Raw genomic sequence first — 14,604 nt, 5'->3', positions numbered from 1 at the left:
ACTTTAAGATACCCCTCCATACTTAGCTAAGTACTGTACACTCACTGCTCTTGAGGTAAAATTGAGCAAAATATTTTGTAGTGCCAAAATAAAATCACTGTTAGCTTGTTTACACAAAGATTATTAAAGTAGGAAATATGTTTTGATTTTTTTTTTTCTACGAGTGAGGATAGGAGTTACCATCATTCATTTATATTGTTTGGGCACCAATAATATGTATTTGTAATATAATATTTGATACAGAGATAGTCACTTAATAGACTGCCTCCATGTTTATTAAAAATCAATTAAAACTATTTCAGAAGCACATCTGAAAACCTCCATTTCTAAAAATAGGATGGATTAGGTTACCTGAAATCTCTCCTACTACAGAATGCCTAGAAATGCTGAAAACCTATGACATCCTTTTAAATTCATCATTTGAATTCCAAGAAGGTATGAGAAATCCCTGGGGTGAAAAAGGAAGATGACTATGAATAGCAAAATGGTAAAGCACAGCTACTGTTGCAACTGCCTGGAAAGAGAACGAGGGGTCAGAGGATGAAAAATTTCACACACACATTCACATGGAAGAGTGAGTCCTCCATATACCTATTGCCCAAATTCAACAGAGCTGATCAGAATTTTGCAAAATTACATTTATCTTTCCTTGTTTTTATCCTTGCTGAAGTATTTTACATCATCTCAGTCATCATGTCAATTCACTCTATGTGTGTATCTAAAAAATACAGATTTTTTAAACCGCATAATAAAATAAGTCTGAGAGTTCCCATCATGGCTCAGCTGGTTAAAAGCCTGACCAATATCCATGAGGATATGGCACAGTGGCCTCGTTCAGTGGGTTAAGGATTCTGCGTTGCTTTGAGCTGCAGTGTAGGTTGCAGTTGTGGCTTGGATTTGGCATTGCCGTAGCTGTGTGTAGGCCAGGAGCTGCAGCTCCAATTCAACCCCTAGCCCTGGAACTTTCATATGCTGTAGGTGCAGCCCTAAAAAGGAAAAAAGAAAAGAAAAAAGAGGTGTAAACATAAAATCGAGGAATTTAAATAAAAGTTCTATAATGTTAAACTTGGATTTGAATTATTAGCATGAACTCCTGATTTGCTTTTATCTCTTAGGAGAAAAGGCCTAGCAAAAATAAAAAGTCAGTAGCAATGGATATTTGATTACTTCTTTTTTTCCCCTGGCACTAGAAGATGTTCCACAGCCATCTTGGACATTTCTTGTCCCGTACTTGTAATAGGCTGTTTCTTCCAAGGAGCTTTGATTCTGGTGAGTGAGAAATGATATTTGGTAACCACCTAGAACTAACACAGATACTAAAATAAACAGACAAGATTACAGAAGCAATTATTATAACTGTGTTCCTTAATATACTCAAAACATTAAGGAAGATATAGAATATATATATATATATATATATATTTTTTTTTTTTTTTTGTCTTTTGTCTTTTTAGGGCCACACCCACGGCATAAGGTGGTTCCCAGGCTAGGGGTCTAATCGGAGCTGTTGCCACAAGTCTACGCCAGCGCCACAGCAATACCAGATCCAAGCCGAATCTGCAACCTACACCACAGCTCACGGCAACACCAGATCCTTAACCCACTGAGTGAGGCCAAGGATCAAACCTGCAACCTCATGGTTCCTAGTTGGATTCGTTTCCGCTGCACCACGATGGGAATTCCTATAGAATATATTTTTAAAATTAAATTTCTAGAGACAGAAACCAGAGCCCAGCTCAGAGCAGGACCCCCCCCCCCCACCCGCCGCCAGTGCTTGTTGACTGACTCTGTGTGAGCCAAGGGCAGAGGAGGAGGATGCCACTTAGTAAGCTGGCCACCTAAAAGGCAGCAGCAAGGCCTGGTGGTGGAGCTGGGCAGCCAGGGCTAAAGGAAGGACGGAGAGACAGTAAGGGTTCTGTTCTGAGGGCGCAGGACAAGTGACCTTTGTAGTCCCATTTCTAGAAATAGAAATAAAGAAAACAAGAACAGAATCCATCTATACTGGTCTCAGTTAGAAGTGTTCCACCCAAGAGCTTCTTTTCCTCATCGTTCTATGGGTTCGTGCTAAGTTCAGCCTAAGACTTCCATGTACTGTGGCCAGTGACCGTCTTAGACAGTCTTACTCGGAGTCCTTTTCTGGATGATGAGAGTGATAATGTCATTTCTTAAAAACAGCAGGCAGTGTGGAGAGCTGGGAAGAAGCTGTCCTTGCTTGGCATCTGTCACCCAGATTGTATGCTGACTTTTCTGGAGCACTGGTTTTTTTTTCTCCCTATGGCTTTTTTTTTTTTTTTTTTTTGGCCACGCCTGCAGCATGTAGAAATTCCCACTCCAGGGATTGAACCTATACCACCACAGTGACCCAAGCCACTGACAATGCCAGATCCTTAACCACTAGACCACCAGGGAACTCTGAGCTCTATCTTTTTTAAAAAAAATTATTTTATTTACGTATACTTGGTTTACAATGTTGGGTTGATTTTTTTTCTGCACAGCAAATGATTCAGTTATAAATGTGTACACATTCTTTTTCATATTCTTTTCCATGATGGTTTATCACAGGATGTTGAATATAGTTCCCTGTGCTCTTCAGTAGGACCTTATTGTTTTTCCGTGGAGCTGTCTTATTCTGCATGTTGATTAATTGGTCTCAGCATCATAAATTATAGACAACATCAAAGTTTCTATAGTTAAGTGCTTTAGAGAGGCGGGGATTCTCAGTGCTCAATAGAGACACTGGATTGTGCTTAGCACCAGTTGAATAAGTTGGACCTGGTTCCTTTCAGCAGGAGACTGGTTAAAACCCACATAGATCTGAGATAATAGGAATTACCTTAAATTGTACTTATTTGCTTAAGGGTGCATGTCTTGGTTTCCCAGATAGACTGCAAGCTGCCTGAGGATAGAAACCATAGATTATACCTATTTGTTTCTAGTAGACAGCTCTGTGCATAATTAAGCCCTCAATAATTATTTGTTACATGCATTAATGAGTGAGTTAATTTGAATGAGTAACCAAAGTTGGATATTCAGTCTCCTTGCCTAAACTCTTTGGAACACGTATCTGGCCTACCAGGCCTACTTTGGGGGGCATTGTTGAATCAATGGGGAGCCATAGAAGTTTGTAGCATGCATAGGAAGGCACAGTGGAGGAAGAAGAATGGAGTTAAATCTGTAAAACTATAAAAAACCCCAGATTAATATGGATTGGTTGATGGCACATTGTGTGGGATTGCTCGGAACCCTTGGTAATCTCTATATCGGATGATTTGCTTCGTTTTCCCAAGCTCAGTTTCATTCTAGCTTAACTTGCTCTAATCACAGCCCCTTGATAATCAGGCTCCACGGTCTATAGCCTATTAGTCTGGTGATGGTTAGAGACTTGACCAGACAGATTATCAGCTGGTCAGCAATCAGTGGCCTCAGAGGGAAGTCACAGGGGAAGAATTGCCCCACTGCCTCCAAGTCCTGCCCTGCATTGCTCCTGGCGTTCACCTTTATTTTTTTTTTTCTTCCTTCTTTTTTAGGGCCGATCCGGAGGCGTATGGAAGTTCTCAGCCTAGGAATCAAATTGGAGCTACAGCTGCAGGCCTACACCACCGCCACAGCAATGCAGGATCCTAGCTGCGTCTTTGACCTACACCACAAGTCATGGCAGCATCAGATCCTGGTCCCACTGAACAAGGCCAGGGATTGATCTGCATCCTCATGGATACTAGTCAGGTTCTTTACCACTGAGCCGCAACGGAAACTCCCCTGGTGTTCAACTTTTCCTGCTTTTCTACAGAAACCTATTTCTATCCTTAAAATGCATGCCTTTACATCTTTCTCTTATTCTTTGTAAAACCCGAGCTCCTTTGAACAGGTTGCTGATCTCTTCCATCAGGTGAGCTATATCTAAAGTACCTTATCAATGCCAATTTCGTATCATGGGGGTTCAGTGGGCAAACCGCCGCCTCACTGGCCACTCCTGCAGAGGGTAGGGACGGTTGAATTATCCAGAGCATCTTAGGCAAAGGAGGCTTGTCTGAACCAGGCCTGAGCAGGCCCAGGATAGAAGGGGTCCAGCCTGAGGTCAAGGCAACCTGCTGATTCCCGGTGGGGAGCCACCTGGCCTCTGCTGATGCCTCTAATTGAGTTGACCACACACAGGGGCCCTCGATCCTGTGACAGCAATCATCGCAGCCAACCAGATGTACCTGCCACAGGGTTGTGGAATTCCAGAACTGGAATAGACTTTAAGAAGTGAAATCTCTTAATTCACATGTCAGCTCTACTGCTTTCCTAACAGATGATCACCACATCTGCGTTTTTGTTGTTGTTGTTGTTTGTTTGCTTGCTTTTTTAGGGTCTAATGTGCAGCATGTGGAAGTTCTCAGGCTAGGGGTTGAATCCGAGCTACAGCTGCCGGCCTATGCCACAGCCACAGCCACTCAAGATCCAAGCCATGTCTATGACCTAAACCACAGCCCACGGCAAGCTGGATCCTTAACCCACTGAGTGAGTGCAGCGATTGAACCTGCATCTCCATGGCTACTTGAGTTCATTACCCCAGAGCCCCAACGGGAACAGCCTCACCTCATCTGTTCTTGAATGAGACAGCCTTATTTCTAGATAACTCTTTTGGAAAGAATGTTAACCCTAATTTTAAGCCAGAGTTCCACCTCCTCTTAGATTTTTCCCATTGGCTGTAGTTCTGAACCTCTGTAGACATATTCGGACGTAGGATTTCTTAAAGAAGGAAGCCAGTCCTTCAAATATTTGGACAAAAGAATTACATCTCTCTTAAATCTCTTTCTCCAGGCTAAATATGCCAAAGCCTCTAATCATGTCTTTTGTAACATAATTTTGAATCTCTTCACCATCCTTGTCACTTTTTTTTTTTCCCCCTGGATGTGCTCTAAATTGTCTCTAGGCTATTCTTTTTTTTTATACTCACACCCATAACATATGGAAGTTCCTGGGCCAGGAATTGAATCTGAGCTCAAGCTGTGACCTAGGCTGCAGTTGTGGCCGTGCCCGAACCTTTAACCCACTGCACTGGGCCAGGGATTGAACCTGTGCCTCCACAGTGAACCAAACCGAGCCGCTGCAGTCAGATTTTTTTTTTTTTTTAAACAGCCGCACCTGCCGCATATGAAAGTTCCCAAGCTAGGGGTTGAATCTGAGCTGCAGCTTCAGGCCTATACCACAGCCACAGCAACAAAGGATCTGAGCCACATCTGCAATCTATACCACAGCTCATGGCAACGCCGGATCCTTAACCCAGTGAGCAAGGCCAGTGATCCTCATGGATACTAGTTGGGTTCTAAACCCACTGAGCCATAATGGGAACTCCCTATTGCCTTCTATTTTTGCTTATGATTCCTTCAGCTTCAGAGCCCTTCCCACTTTTATACTCAATCCTTCTGGTCATGGACAGAATGCTGGCCTGGAGTCAGACTGCCAGGCTCTGATCTGCCTGTGCCATCCTGGGGGCACTAGAGTGGCTGGTTTTGCCCTCCCAACCTTACCCCTCCTTAGACTATCAGTCTCTGCCAGCACCACCCTCTACCACTGTCCTGGGCCACAAACTGGGTGGGCCAAGGAGACCCTTCCCAGGTCAGTTAGCTCTGAGGAGCCTTGGAAGATCATGGAGATGTGGAAATGAACCTGCTTCTCTGGATGGCTAAGAGCCAGCAGGGAAGACAGGCTGCAGAGGGCCTGGTGGACGCTCCTGGAAGCGGGGGGTGGAAATAGAGTCAGAGAAGGTAACCAAAGACTTGCCAGTTGCCACAAGGTCCCCCTAAATCTCTTGCAACTAGCTTCTGCAAGGTTTCTCTGTTTTTAATATTAAACTATTTAAATTTGAGAGTCTTCAAATGGATTTTGGTTCCAAACAAACAATCTTTGCTAAGATTTCAGGCAAGTCTTTGAACCTCACTGGGCTTAATTTTCCTTATGGATAAATTGCATTGGTTGTACGAGAGTCTGCTTCTACCTTGTGATTCCACTTCTCATTATTCTCATTCTCTCCTTCTGTACTCAGGAGGGTGTTAACCATCAAAACTGAGGTGCATAACTTTGTGTATAATCCCTGGTAAATTTCATTTTCATTTTAGTTCATCTTACAAAATGTCTTACCTATGGGAATCTGTTCAGGTCTTTTTTTTTTTTTTTCCCTTTTTCTTTTTCGGGCCACCCTCATGGCATATGGAAGTTCCCAGGCTAGGGGTTGAATCAGAGCTACAGCTGCCAGTCTATTGGTCTATACCACAGCCATAGCAAAGCCAGATCTGAGCTGCATCTGCCACCTATACCACAGAGATTTTTTAACCCACTGAGCAAGGTCTCATCCTGCCTTGCCTCCTGACTCTACCCTCTCAAGTTCAAAATCTCAGTGTGACTCTCAAGGCTTTCTCTCTCTCTCTCTACTCAACAGGTGACCAGGCGTAGTCGATTCTGCAGACTTAAAGCCAGTCTTCCCACCGTCTCTGACCAGGACCTTCACGACTTATCTCCCTGCCCAGGCCTGGCCTCCCTGATCCACCCCTCTTGCCAGCTCCACTTGAACACCTTCAATGACTTTGTGGTGTCTTGGACACATCCGGCTGCCTTAGCAGGCACATGGGACCTCCCGTGGCCTCAGACATCCCCACTGGTGGCCAGGCCCATCATAGTTGGGCTGGACACAGGGGCCTCCCCTCCATGCTCTGCACACATCAGAGCCCCCCAGGGCCCCTCAGGGCTCTTGCACTTCTGGCTGGACCACCCTGGCCCCCTCACTGTCAAACTCCTCATCCCGCCTTTAAACTCACAGCAAATGTCACTGCATTTGTGGAGACCCTCCCACACCCTCCCTAGGGGCCCACAGCTCCCTGCCCACACCCCACAACTTCCCCTCAGGTATAGAAGGCCCAGTGACCATGATCTCAACCCTGTGGGAGCCTCAGCACCCGCATGGGCCGGGTTCACGCTGGGTGACCAAATGCCGTGTGGTACACAATTCATAAAATGAGAGAAGAAATGCTTTGGGGGCCTCTGAGCCCAGAGGCTGAGGAACCACATGAGAAGTGAGTGGCACTCTGCAGACGTGGCCCCTCCTTCCCTGTTTATGCTTCAAGATGGCCGAGAACCAGAGCAAGACCAGAAGCTGCAGGATGAAATGATGCTCTGGACCAGACTGGTGGTTTTGACCAGAGGCTGCAAATGAGGCCTGCGTTTGGCTTGATGTGCTCAGCTCACTAAAATGCAAGGCCTCCCGGAGAGGAAGACCTTGCCACCATTTGTAGGTGAGTTGCTGATGTGTGTTCATTACCAAGGCTGTTCTGGTCCAGGCCCTAGAGAGAGAAGAACGTCCCGATAAGCCTTGAGAGTCAAGCTAAGCAAGAGCAAAGCCAGGTGGGAAAAGGGAGGCACGGGCCCATTGGGTTCTGCAGCAACGCCCCTGGTGGGCGGAGCCCCATGGCCCTGGTGGGTGGAGGTTTCTCAAGACACACCCCACCCAGAGACTTTGGAAAAATCCAGGGCACAGAAGTCTCCTAAGGCAGGCTAGCAAAGCAGCGCATCATCAAGCAGGGAACACTGTGGTTTGCAGGCAAGACCGGAGGGGAACAGAGGATATGGAAACTTTCATGGACATGGAAGTGAGAATCAGGTGGGCCCAGCTCAGAGCAGTCATGAAAGAAACAGGCCCGGCCCGGCAGAAGAGGACAGATGGGCAGGGAGGAGAGGCTGCTCAGCGCTGCTGGGGAGGGAACATGCCAAAGCTTGTCTGGCCTAGTCAGGGATTCTGGGTGACACTGTTAGCAAATGACAGCTGACATGGAGGCGGCATCGCAGAGGTTAATGGATGACTCAGAGGCATTATTTATTATTGTTATTTTTGCCCCCGCTCATGTGGCTTATAGAAAGTGCTTTGTCAAGATTTGCAGGCCCAGCCATGTATAGATGATCTAAGACTGGTTCTTGGGGGGAACCCCTGTTGATGCAGCTGGAAAGCAGCCTGGGAGCAGGGGGGACTGAAAGATGGCTGAGGGGCACAGAACCAGGACGAAGAACGAGGCTCTGGACCCCTCCATACTAGGCGGGCAGCTCCAAGTCCACAGGCTTGAAGAAGACGGGTCAGGACAGGCTCTGCTGCCAGACTGCGGAAAAGCCATGAAAATTCTTCAAGGTGACCTGGCCCGGGTTGGCTTAACATAGCAGCCGGCCCAGTGGCACATTAATGAATTGCATTATCCCCGGAACATTTGCCAAGGGACTGATGTCTCCAGGATTCACTCAGGGTGATTGGTGACTGTATCAACTGAGAGGGTACAAATTCCAAGCCATCACCTAGCAAGTTCAGTATATGTGAAAAAGCTGGGCTGTTCTCCATAACGTGATGAACTACTCTAAGGAGAGCAAGACTGCGATTTTTTTTTTTTTTCCCTTTGGATCTCTCTCTCCATCTAATCTGTCTATTGCTGAAGACAAGGTTGGGTCAGGCAAGGAAAGAAAGCACTTACCTGGATATGCATTGAATATAGACACAGAAGCTTTTGAGAATCTTAGAATGTTTTCTGTTATTTATGTGTTTGTCTCATTGTTTTTTTTTTTCTTTCTTCCTTTTTATTTATTTGTTGGTTGGTTTTTTGGTCTGGCCCATGGCATGCAGAAGTTTCCTGGCCAGGGATCGAACCTGAGCCACAGCAGTGACAACTCTACATCCTTAACCACTAGGCTGCTAGGGAACTCCCTCTTTCTTTCTTTTTAAAGAGCCTTCTTTTAGGTTTGGAAATCCCAAAGTGTGAGCAACCCTATTACGACTTGGATTTTGGCTTCTGAACACGCACGTTAATATGCGACTATATGCTCAAATGATTTTTGCGTGAAATTCACCCAGGCTTTCCAGGAACCAAGGAATCCAGCAGAGGGTTTCGTGAGAGCTTGCATGCAGGCCATGAATAAGACCATTGAGCAACTTTCTTGGGCTATAAATACCTCTGCGGCAAGCTTAAGAATTCAGTGAAATCCAGGGGGCACACGCATCTTTGAGGGGACAGACCCATGTGGAAGAGGGCCAAAGTCAAGACATGCTTTCCCTTGGGCACCATTTTTTTAGACTGCTTGTGGTGGGATTGGCCCGTGTCTCTCTGCCCACACAAACTCTCAGCTCCTAGCAGCTCTTCTGGAACATCTGGGACTTGCAGCAGCTGGGCGAGTGGAGTGGTCCAAAGGAAGAAGGGACTGGTGATGAAGAAGGGCCAGGCTGCCAAAACTCAACTGAGAAGATGGCCAGCATGACCCCCCCTCCTTCTTAAGGGCCGGAGTTCCTTCAGAATGAGCCAGATCCAAACAGGGCCCTCCCCGACCTGTAATGCACAGCTTAGCAGAGGGTCTTAGGGAAAACCGCAGTCCAGGCTGATGCTGCAGGGAAGTCCAGGGATCTTTCAGCCAAAGGGATTGGCTAGGGGTGAGGTAGGCGGGAGCAGAGCTTGAGCTCATGGTACCAAAGGGACACAGCCTTAAGGACAGCACTTCCAATCACATGATAGCATGACAGGAAACAGTAAATGGAGAAACCAATGAGAAGGCCCAGGACACTTCTTTGGAAAAACCCAAGAAGGCCTTGAGCACCAGCCAGGATTCTACAAGGGCTATTCACATTTGGCTGGAGGCCGGCTCTAGGGAGAAGTCACAATCAAACACTCCCTGGATGTGTCTTCAGAGGAGTGATGCACACTTCTGAGCTCCTCTGGGGCCAAGCGAAGCCCCAAGGTCCCAAGGTCCCCAAGTAAACAGAAGACGGCCTCCCACACTCCTGGCGCTAACACGCAGGAAGCTGCTGGCCTCTGGCCCCTTATTGGCTGGGCCACACCTCTCATGACAGCCTTCTTGGCCTTACAGGCCCTAGTCATCCCAGCTGGGTTAAGAAAAGGTAACAGAGTAAGTGGAGAATTCAGGGCACTGGGCGGAGTTCAAAGATAGACTTCATCAGCGTAAGCAGCACTTTCCTGTTTTTAGGGCATATAATTACAATGTCTGCATTCAGCTTGGGATCCAGCTTCCTAGACTGACTCAGTCCACAGCAGCCCCTCCCTCCCTGTCCTTCTCCAGGACATGGATTGCCTTGAATCATTCTTAAATGTTTCCTGTATATACCACATTCTTTCCATTTTCCTAATCCTACGCTGTGCCTGGAACGAAACTCAGAGGCAAGGAAATAATGGCCCCTTCTTGTCCTCAAGGGGACTTACAGTCCAGTGAAAGAACAGGCATGCAGAGAATAACGTTACTGTGACAGCACAGAGGTGAGAGACCCAAGGCCGGCTTGGCTGGTAGGCTCCACAGGAGGAGAAATGGACCAAGATGTTACCCAGGCGACAGTAGGTGTGACTTGATACCTCACACCAGAAGTAGAAGCCAGGTGGAGAGTCACTGTGGAAAAGCACCTGGAAATCTAAAACCAGGGGAGCCTGAGTGGCCAGAAATGGAAAACTCAAGTGGGGGCGGCAGGGGCTGGTGTTGGTGGGGGGGTACACAAAGCAGAAATCAGGAAGCAGAGAGCTGAGACCAGTGAAGCGGAAGCTGGGGCTCTTGCCTAAAATTGCTACTACTCACAGCTTGGGGGGGGCGGGGGTGAGGCCAGGACTAAGCTTGTAGATGGGTCAGCTAGACTGCAAAGATCAGGGGCAGGATGACAAGAGATAGCAGATTTAGGAGATGATTAGGAGGCAACTGATTATGAGGCAGGAAGGAGAAGGAAGCATCTAAAATAATCCTGAGGTTCTAGCCTGGAGGCGGCCTGGCAAGGCGCCTGGTAACATAAACCAGCAGACTAGGGGAGGGGCAGGCTGGAGAAGGAAGGGGCTGGTCCCTCTGGGGCAAGTTGAGTGTCAAGGTTTTCACGGGGTGACCCAATAGACTGGTTAGGGAGTCACTGGAAATACAGCCTCTGTACCCCAGGATCCGGATCAAGACTGGAGACTGCATCTGGGGGTCATCCGCCAGGAGTGTAGACGGTCACCACAGAAGGTGATTGGCAGGTCCCAAGGCCAAAACATAGGGATCCTGCATGTCCCAAGAGCGGCCCTGAGTATGAGAGAGCCATGTATTGGGGAGGCGGGGTGGGTGCAGACGCTGAATCTCAGAGGCAGGGAAACAGGTGGAGGAGGGGACCTTGAGGCCATGAAGGTACCCTTCTTCAAAAACGAGCTTGATGGTGAAGGGAAGGCATGACATGGAGCAGTCATTTGAGAGGGGTTTTGTAGAGCAGGATGTCCTTGGCATGTTCCAAGGACATGGGAAAGGAGCCAACAAGTAGACAGCATTGAAAGTTCAAAATAGTGGAAATGATGGCAGGGAGCAGGAGGTCTGGGGGAGGGGCTGGCGAGGGGTCAGGTGGCAGAGCATCCTTTAAAGGGCCGCAACCCTTCATTTTCAGAGGCTGAGGGAGGGCTTGCAGGATGGATGAGAAGCTGGGCAAGGTGGTGGTGCCATCAAGCAATAAACACACCACTGCTCCTAGGACCGTGTGTGTGTGTGTGTGTGTGTGTGAGAGGGGCGTGAGAGAGAGAGAAAGAGAGATCTCAGATTATCAAGGCAAGGAGTTCCCACTGTGGCACAGTGGGTTAAAGGATCCAACATTGCTGAAGCTGTAGCGTAAGTTGCAGCTGCAGCTCAGATTCAGTCCCTGGCCTGGGAACTTCCATATACTGAGACGTGACCATAAAAACAACAAAAAAGATTATCCAAGCAAGTCTTTACAAAGCGCTGAGTACCAGTCACTCTTCATCTCTTGAGAGCTGGGCTGTGCCTTTAAAGGTTATTTGTATTGACCTGGCACACTTTGCCAGAGTGAATTTAATAGGAATAAGATGAGGAGAAGAACTCAACTTACAGTTGAAAAATAATAATTACTCAGTGAAAAGAAAGGATATTAAAAGAAAGAAAGCGTTTCCTCTCTTTTAAGTTGCTATCTTGTTTATATGCCTTTTTTTTAATTATAGTTTATTTACTGGAGTTCTCCTGTGACACAGAGGGCTAGGGAACTGCATTTGTCACTTTGGTGGCTTGGGTCACTGCTGTAGCACAGGTTCAATTCCTGGCCTGTGAACATCCACATGCTGTAGGCACAGCCAAAAAATATAGTCAATTTACAATGTTGTGTTAGTTTCAGTATATGGCAAAGGAATTCAGTTACATATTCTTTTTCACTTTCTCTTCCATTATGGTTGATAACAGGATACTGAATCTAGTTCCCTGTGCTATACAATAAGACCTTCTTGTTTATTTATTTTATATGTAGTAAAAGAACCCCAAACTCCAAATCTAGCTCTCTCCCCCATCACACACACCTTTCCCTTTGTAACCATAAGTTTGTCTTCTATGTCTGTGAGTTTGTTTCTGTTTTGTAGATAGGTTAATTTGTGTCATATTTTTATTTTTTATTTTTTATTTTTTGTCTTTTTGTCTTTTGTTGTTGTTGTTGTTGCTATTTCTTGGGCCGCTCCCGCAGCATATGGAGATTCCCAGGCTAGGGGTCGAATCGGAGCTGTAGCCACCGGCCTACGCCACAGCCACAGCAACGCAGGATCCGAGCCGCGTCTGCAACCTACACCACAGCTCATGGCAACGCCGGATCGTTAACCCACTGAGCAAGGGCAGGGACCGAACCCGCAACCTCGTGGTTCCTAGTCGGATTCGTTAACCACTGCGCCACGACGGGAACTCCATATTTTTATTTTTTAAGTTTCATTGAAGTATAGTTAATTTACAAGGCTGTGATCATTTCTGCTGTACCGCAAAGTAACTCAGTCATGCATATATACATATCCATTCTCTCTCGGATTCTTTTCCCACATAGGCTGTCACAGAATACTTGGTCCATTGGCTCTACTGGGTAGAGTTCTCTTTGCTGTACAGCAGGTCCCTGTTGGCCAGTCATTCCATACATCTCCGTGTGCAGATGCCAGTCCCAAACCCCCAGTCCATCCCTCCCCCTGACCTGTCCCCTTTGGTAACCATAAGTTTTTCAAAGTTTATGAGTCTGTTCTGCAAATAAGTTCATTTGTGTCCTTTTTTTTTTTTTTTTTTTGGCTTTGTTTTTAGGGCTGTACCTTCAGCATATTGAAGTTCCCAGGCTAGGGGTCAAAGTGGAGCTGCAGCTGCCAGCCTACACCACAGCTCATGGCAATGTTAGATTCTTAACCCACTTAGCAAGGCCAGGGATCAAACCCACACCCTCATGGATTCTAGTCGGGTTCTTAATCCATTGAGCCACCGTGGGAACTCCCATCCGTATCTTTTAGATACAAATTTTAGATTCCACATATAAGTGATATCATATAGTCTCTCTGTCTTTCTTTTTCTGATTTACTTCACTTAGTACGATAATCTCTAGGTCCCTCCATGTTGCTGCAAATAGCATTATTTCACTCTTTTATGATTGAGTGATATTCCATTTTATATATATGTACCACATCTTCTTTATCCATTCCTCTATTGATGGACATTCAGGTTGCTTCCATGTCTTGGCTATTGTACATAGGACTGCAGTGAACATTGAGGTGCGTGTATCTTTTCAAATTTTAGTTTTCTTTGGATAGGTGCCCAGGAGAGGAATTGCTGGATCATACAGCATTAAGTTACTATCTTGTTTAGAGTTTAGAGTCAGGCTGAGCTGGGTGGACCTAAGGTGTCAGTTTGGCCCATTGGCTCTTTTAGCTTCCCTCCATGTCTCTTTATTAGTCTTGTTAGGGCACACAGTATACTTCCCATAAACATTCAGCTAAAGTGAGTCTGTGAGCTTTCGCCAGCTAAGCAAAGAGCAGGGTGTTGTTTGGCTTCATCCCGTGGCTTTGGCTCGATATTTAACACAGATCTGCTAGGAAGTTTCCTCTTTGTAGCCACCTGGGCTCAGCTTTTCCCTTCCTGCCCACTCACAACATTTAAAATGCACCTCTTCATTGTTTGCACCTGATTATAGTCCATTTTGCACCTTAATAGTGCTTATAGCTTCCCGTCTCATAGTGTAGTCATTGATGTTCATTCTTATCTTATCTCCTTTACACATTAAACCCAAGTTCCTGGAGAACAAGGTCCATAACTGATTCATCTTTATGTTCCTATCACAGCAACTGGATTAGACACTGAATGCGTATTTGTTCTTGGAGGAGTAAATGGTCCACTGTCTCATGTGTTCATGCTTTTCTGGACTTGGCTTTCTCACTTACAGGATGAGGCAGCTGAATTAGATTCTGTAAGGTCCTCCCCACTCAAACTTTCAAGTATTTAATGGGTCTTGGTCCCTTCCTGACCATGCACATTAGAGAATCATTCCTAGGAGTGAACCACTGTTTTAGCCCTGAGCTAAGACATAGTAGATTTAGAATTTAAAATCTATTGAGAGAGACAGAAATAACCCATATGAAAATAGCCCAAAAGATGAGAATTGCTTATGTTGAAGTCTGAATTGTGTGCCAAACCCTGGAGATGAGAAAACAAACAGATAATCAACGCCGGGGTCCAGATGTGGGCAGTGTCACTTTAGAAATTCTCTGCTGTCACTCAATACACCAATATGGCAGATGGCACTTTCAGTTGTGTTGGTCCTTATCTGATCATCCTTTAGAAAAGGAA

The 14,604-nt window shown here is 46.2% G+C and overlaps 1 protein-coding gene across 11 annotated transcripts in view; it reads left to right on the top strand.

Moving 5' to 3' along the window:
* Positions 1–14,604, top strand: part of LOC102158473 (uncharacterized) — a 156,204-nt gene that overhangs the window by 60,035 nt on the left and 81,565 nt on the right. For all 11 annotated transcript variants that reach the window (XR_014827910.1, XR_014827909.1, XR_014827908.1 and 8 more), the window contains exon 6: positions 6,422–7,271. The gene's annotated coding sequence lies outside the window, so the exon portion shown is untranslated. The remainder of the gene's footprint in view (positions 1–6,421; positions 7,272–14,604) is intronic.

The sequence above is a fragment of the Sus scrofa genome, chromosome 14, assembly GCF_054392235.1.
Source record: "Sus scrofa isolate SSC_HxYL_T2T_F1_AM1 chromosome 14, Sscrofa_HxYL_maternal_Yorkshire_Landrace_v2.0, whole genome shotgun sequence".
In the NCBI taxonomy this organism is placed as follows: Eukaryota; Metazoa; Chordata; class Mammalia; order Artiodactyla; family Suidae; genus Sus; species Sus scrofa.
Note: the sequence above shows the minus strand (reverse complement) of the source record. Positions and strands in the feature narration are given on the sequence as shown.